Source organism: Lygodium microphyllum, chromosome 7 (genome assembly GCF_053477565.2).
Source record: "Lygodium microphyllum isolate KBCC chromosome 7, Lygodium_microphyllum_v1.1.10, whole genome shotgun sequence".
In the NCBI taxonomy this organism is placed as follows: Eukaryota; Viridiplantae; Streptophyta; class Polypodiopsida; order Schizaeales; family Lygodiaceae; genus Lygodium; species Lygodium microphyllum.
Window position 1 is genome coordinate 128241824 of NC_141141.1, and position 6451 is coordinate 128248274.

A 6451-nucleotide genomic window follows, 5' to 3' on the forward strand; every position below is an offset into this window, starting at 1 on the left:
TTTTGGCTCAGCTCTTCGATTATTCTCAGGGTAGCACTGTCAAGTCTCATAAGTTATGGAATGCTCTGATGTATATTTGTCGAAGTCTCCCTTGGAGTTTCTTTGTGCAGCGTTTCCACAGATTGATACCCGTCTTGTGAAAGCCAGATTGATACCTGTCTTGTGAAAGCCACAATACTCGAGCACGGTGACGATTTGAAATCCGCAACTAATTCACTGATTTGTGCCTGAAAAATTACGAATCTACTCTTTCACTTCATCCTAAAGTTAATGATGGAAAGGAAGATACAGGTGCAAGAGAAAAGGGAATGAAATTGTCTCTGATATGGGGAATTCCTCATGTGTTGCTCTATGCATTGTTAGTGTTGCAGAGAGGCCAGGCCAGGGGTATTAAATTGATGTGCCAGCATTCAACAGTGACTAAAAGTGTATAATGTGGAACTACCAACGGCCATGGAGTGGATGACAGCCTCGCTTATGTCTGATGTATGCTCCAAGCTGACAGGAAAACATGATCATATGTATTGGTTGTCATGAAAGAATTTACAGTTGCAGACAAAGATTGCGCTGGAGTACCCTATGCCAACATATGGACATCTTTGAAGTAGATTGCTATCTGCAATTCATGTAATCTATGCTAGAGGGCTCAAGAGGTTTAAGATCTATTTGAAACTGCACCAAGATGGGGCTGCATTCTAATGGATTTTGAAAGTTGTCACAAGCTGACATGACTTTGACAATGCCTACTCTTACCACTCAAACTCAACCCCTATCGCCACTACAAATCAACATCACTCGAGGAAATTGCAGTCATATCAGGCCTGGAATTGAAACTAAATGTTATTGGACATGATTGTTAAAAATATTCTTTTTCTCAATGCACATTATGCTGGAGTTACTGTTACAGATTTGAATTCATTCACTTGCTTGATCTTCCATCTTGAAATTTAACAAGGTCTTTTGGAGACACGACTTTGCTTTCAAAAATCCTTTGACAACGGGTGCCTATCACCTGCAGTAATATAATGGCAGATATTGTTAGTGTAGTAATACACAGGCGGCTAGTCGGAGGCACATTTACCCCCAACAACCTCCCACTTAAAGGCGAATCTGCCCTAGTGAGAGAGAAAAAAGAAAAGATAGTACAACATGTACACATGTACAACAGGATGAGGAAAAAGACGTCATCTCATCCAATGCCCATCAATTCTTGAGGAAGGCAAAGCGCTTAGTAGTTAGGCTCTTTGTGAGCAAGTCTACAGGATTCTACTCAATCAAAATCTTGACAAGGTCAACATACCTGTCCTCAACGACCTCACGAATGAAGTGATACCTCACCTCAATATGTTTCGTGTTCGCATGGAAGACCGGCGGATTCTTGGCTAACTGAATGGCACTCATAGAATTTGAATGTAGTGTAGGCATAGCATCAGTCATACCAAGGTCAACAGTCAAACGACCTAACCAGGTAGCCTCCTTGCAAGCCTTTGTGGCTGCAATATACTCGGCCTCAGTAGTAGAAAGAGTCATACACTTCTGTGCCCTGGACATCCAAGAGATATCCCCTCTAGCATAAGTGAACACATAGCCACAAGCGGACTTCCTACTATTTGCATGTCCTGCATAATCAGAGTTAGTGTACCCCACGACTCTTATATCCTCGCTGCCATAACAAAGACACATATTTGTTGTGCCCTTTAGGTGCCTCATGATACCCTTCATGGCATCCCAACATTTCTTGCTAGGTGTAGCCATATAACATGCCACAATCCCAACTGCAAAAGCGATATCTGGATGGGTGGCTATCATGGCATACATAAGACTCCCCACGGCTGATGCATAGGGAATCTTGGCCATCCCGGCCCTCTACTCATCTGTCTACGGACAACTGTCTGCTGCAGACAATCGGCATATGAAACCTTCACATGAGAAGGTAATGGACAGCCAATAGGCTTAACATCCTATATGCGGAAGCACTCAAAGACTTTATGAATATACTCCCTCTATGATAGATAGAGTAGTCCTTGAGATCTATCACGTGTAATGCGCATACCAAGTATATGAGAGGCCTATCCCATATCTTTCATCTCAAAGCTCTTCTTGAGTTGAGCCTTAAGAGCATCTAGCTTCTCATGAGTTGCCCCTGCTAAAAGCATGTCATCCACATAGAGTATCAAAATTAGTAAAGAACCATCATGGCCTTTCTTCAAGTATAAGCACGAATCCATAGCACTATGGCTGTAGCCCTATGATTGCATGAATGCATCAAACTTATGGTGCCATTCCCTAGGTGCCTACTTTAAACCATATAGACTCTTCTTTAGCTTGCACACTAGGTGTTCCTTGCTAGGGTCTGCATAGCCCTTAGGCTGCTCCATGTAAATCTCATCATGCAAGTCCCCATGTAAAAAAGTCATCTTGACATCCATCTAGTACAAGTCCAGGTCAAGTTTTGCAACTAAGGCCAAGACTAAGCATAGGGTGGTCATCTTGACCACAGGAGAAAAGACTTCATCAAAGTCAACACCACGCTCTTGCTTAAAATCCTTAGCAACCAATCGAGCCTTGTATGCTGGCTTGGGATGTACAGGGGTAGTTTTCAGCTTGTACACCCACTTGCATGGCAAAGCCTTCTTACCCTGAGGCAAGGAAACCAAATCCGAAGTTTGATTCTTATGCAATGAGTCAATCTCAGACTGCATAGCCCTCTCACAAGAGTGACAATCACCCCTGTGCATAGCCTCATCATAAGTGAGAGGCTCTCCTGCATCTGTGACCAGTAATAATCCATAGAGGGTGCAAAATGGTCAGGAGGTTGTCTGTCTTTAGTAGAATGCCTCAACCCAGGCTCTGCTACCTGACCAACATCTTATCTAACATCAGTATGTCTAACATTTGGGACATAAGCATCAGGTGATGCTGCACGCTACCTAGCTGGCCGTGGAGTGGGCTGAACGGGAGTAGGTGGCTCCTCCTGAAAGATAACTCTAAGTACCTCAACCACTTTCTTAGGCTACATATGCATTTTTTCCTCATGAAAGATGACATCATGGCTATGGATCACTTTCCACGCCTGCGGATCCCATAGACGGTAACCCATCTCTCCTGCATCTCCATAGCCAATGAAAATGCATTTGACACTTTTAAGATCCAGCTTATTGCGTTTGTCCTTGGGCACATGGTAGAATGCCTCACATTGAAAGACACGCAAATGATCATATGAGGGGGGCTTGCCTGCCCATACCTCCTCTACAACTTGAAAGTCAATGGCACTGCTAGGCGACCTATTAATGAGATGCACTACAGTAGTAATTGCCTCAGCCCAAAAGTGCTATAGTAAGCCAAAGAGGTTGAAAAAGCCATACCTGAGCATGTTTTGGAGGATGCATCTCAAAAGAAGAAACAAGAAGGGAAGAAAAGGGGAAAGTAGCCTAGGTATAGGTTACAATCGGATCTTGAGACAGCCACAAACCTTAAAAAGGTCTTGGAAGATCTCATACTTGGTAGAAGAGTGGAATTCATACTTGGTGAAGTTCTTGGAATTGCAAAGCATGAATGTTATGATGCAATCATTGATATACCGAAACAAAAAAGACAGTTTAATGGTGATGTTTTGCAAGCATTGATGCAGTTTGACAAAGATATAGAGAAACAACTTCAAAGGGAATATGATGATGCATATAATGCCGATTTGGAGCAAGAAAATGTTGAAAATGGGTTAAATGGGAGTAAAGCCAATTTCTTCCTGTTCATTTCAAAAGAGATGTAAAAATGGAATGGGATCGGCTTTGGCAAAGGAAAAATGAGTCACTTGGTGACTATACCAAGAGATTTTGGGAGCTACTTTTGAAGGTCCAACATTTCAAGAAGATCAGCAGTTCGGAAAAGCTTAGGAAGTTTCAAGGAGGTTTGCATTTTAAACTTCGTACTGCTCTTAATCATTATCATTGTTCTAGTCTCAGGGAACTCATTGACCATGCTGAGACATGGGAAATGGAGCACAATGGCAACAAATCATTCCAAAAGAATGATAAGAAGAGAGTAGCTGATGATGAGGAGTATTCAACCCCAAATGAAGGACAAAAACAATGGCAAAAGTAGCCATCAAATCAAAAGAAGATGAAGCCCTATGCACCTCCTAATGCTCCTCAATTTCACTCCAATCAATACCCACAAGCAAAGCAAATTTCTGAAGAAGAAAAGCAATGCTTCATGAAAGAAGGGAAGTGCTTTAAATGTGGACAAATAGGCCACATAGCGAAGCAATGTCCAAACAAGGGACAAAGCAAGGTTTCTGACAACAAGCCTAAGTCGCCAGTGAAAATCAATGCTATCAGTGATGTAGTTGCAAACACAACTCACACTCTAGAGACACGCAAATTATTAAAAGCTTGGGGACAGTTGCAAGGTAAGCAAGCACTATTCTTGATAGATATTGGGGAGAATGAAAATATCATTTCCTTGCAATTAGCTAAAGAGCTTGGATTAAAGAATGAAGAGATGGACACTCTGGCAGAAGTTCGCCAAGCTTTAAATGCTGATGAAGGTGACACTGTGAAGACTGTGACACCCTACATTGGCAAGCTCAAGTTTCAAATTCAAGGTTATAGTGACGAAGATACCTTCTATATCGGAGACCTTGATGGTTGCGATGTGATTCTTGGCATGCCCTGGAATCATAGAGTAGATTCAACCATCTTCTCTCAGAAAAAGAAGGTAGAACTCACCAACAAAGGCAAGAAGTACGAGATCCAAGCTGGAGTTTCTAGAGACACCATACCTATGGTAAGCCATATGCAAGTCTCTAGATCAATTAAGGATTGTGTTCAATGTTGTTTGCTTTATGTCACTGATGTAAAAGATAATATGAATGCTAAAAACCAAGAGCGACTTCAGCTCTTGGAAAAGTATAAAGATTGTTTTTCAGAAGATCTTCCTTATCAGCTTCCCCTAGAAATTCCAGAAGACCATCATATTATATTATCCCGGGCAGTTCTCCTCCTAATATAGCACCATACCATGTGAGCCGTCCTCAACAAGAAGAAATCAGAAAGCAAGTCAAAGACCTACTCAACCGTGGGCTAATTAGGCCAAGTAGCTCACCATTTTGTTCACCGGTAAACTAGTATACGGGCCTCAAGATCCAATCCCGACTCATGTTAGCCTCTTGTGCAGGACCCAGAAGGTGAGGGATTTATGGCCAGAGCCCCCCCTGGCACCCAAGTGTCCTCCTGCTCCAAGTAGTACTCAACGGAGAGACCTCTCGCGGTGGGTTCGGTCCACGTTTCCAGCACGGTCAACAATCCCCTTGGTTAGGATCAAGTAGGCAGTCGGGGTAACTGAAGCTGCCTCTCACCTTCATGCCTTCAAACTGAAGTATAGGTACTTATTTATTTTGTAATTCACTGGTCAAACAAGTCAAACAGTGCTCTAAAATCTCTAGCAAGAACAAACATTTCTATTGATCGATTTTTGTTGTTGGCAAGCTGCTAAGGAAGGAATCCTTCCTTTCAAATGTATCCAGCACTCGATCCGGGGTGTCTTGCAACTTGGCAAGTTCCCTTATATTCTGGGCTAGGGCATACCCTATTAACCCAACTTGGTCAAACCCTAAAGTTCATTGGATACTTCAGTTTTTGGTTTTTAACCTTCCTTACTCAGAAGGATTTCAAGGTATACATCCTCTTGCAAGATAACTTGTGTAAGGATCCGCCATCCTTGTTGCGAGAATTTAGCCTTTCTTCTTGTGATTCAATCACAAGACCATATGACTTCGTACTTGCCGCGCAAGTCCTGCATCGTACTATGCGATAATGGAGTTACGAAACAATCCGTTTCAGTTTCTTTAAGCTGACGTTGTTAGACCTAGGGTTTCCTAGCTTTATTATTTTCTTTTAAGAAACTCAGGGACAAACCCTAGTTTCTTTTACGTTTATAATTTACTGACCCTAGAATCAGGGAATGTGGGCAAGTATTTAAGGTATAAACGTTTCTTGGATTTTAATTCATTCCCAATGAATATTTCGCAGTATAGGCATTTCTAAGTCTATATTAATTTTGTTAACTTTAGAAGGTAATATCGAGATCACCTCCCCATGATTTGTTATCTATGCGTCAATTGATTTTTCAATCCTAAACTTTATCGATTTGAGGTTAGGTTAATTCAATTAATCTTCCTTTTTCCTTTCGAACAAAACTCATGCCAAATAAGCAACCTTTCCCTTGCTAAATTATGCAGTTAGCAATGATAACTTCCTAGAGTTTAAGCATCGTAAGAATCCTTTCATGATTTGCACTTTCCATGATGATTCGTTGTAAAAAGAATAGGGTTAATAGTGCAAGATGCAATTTTATACCTTTTAGGCCTAATCGAAGTATACTACTTTAATGGGTAAATAATCTTGCTCATAATTCATTTCAATGCATATTGCCATTTGAAAAAAATACATTT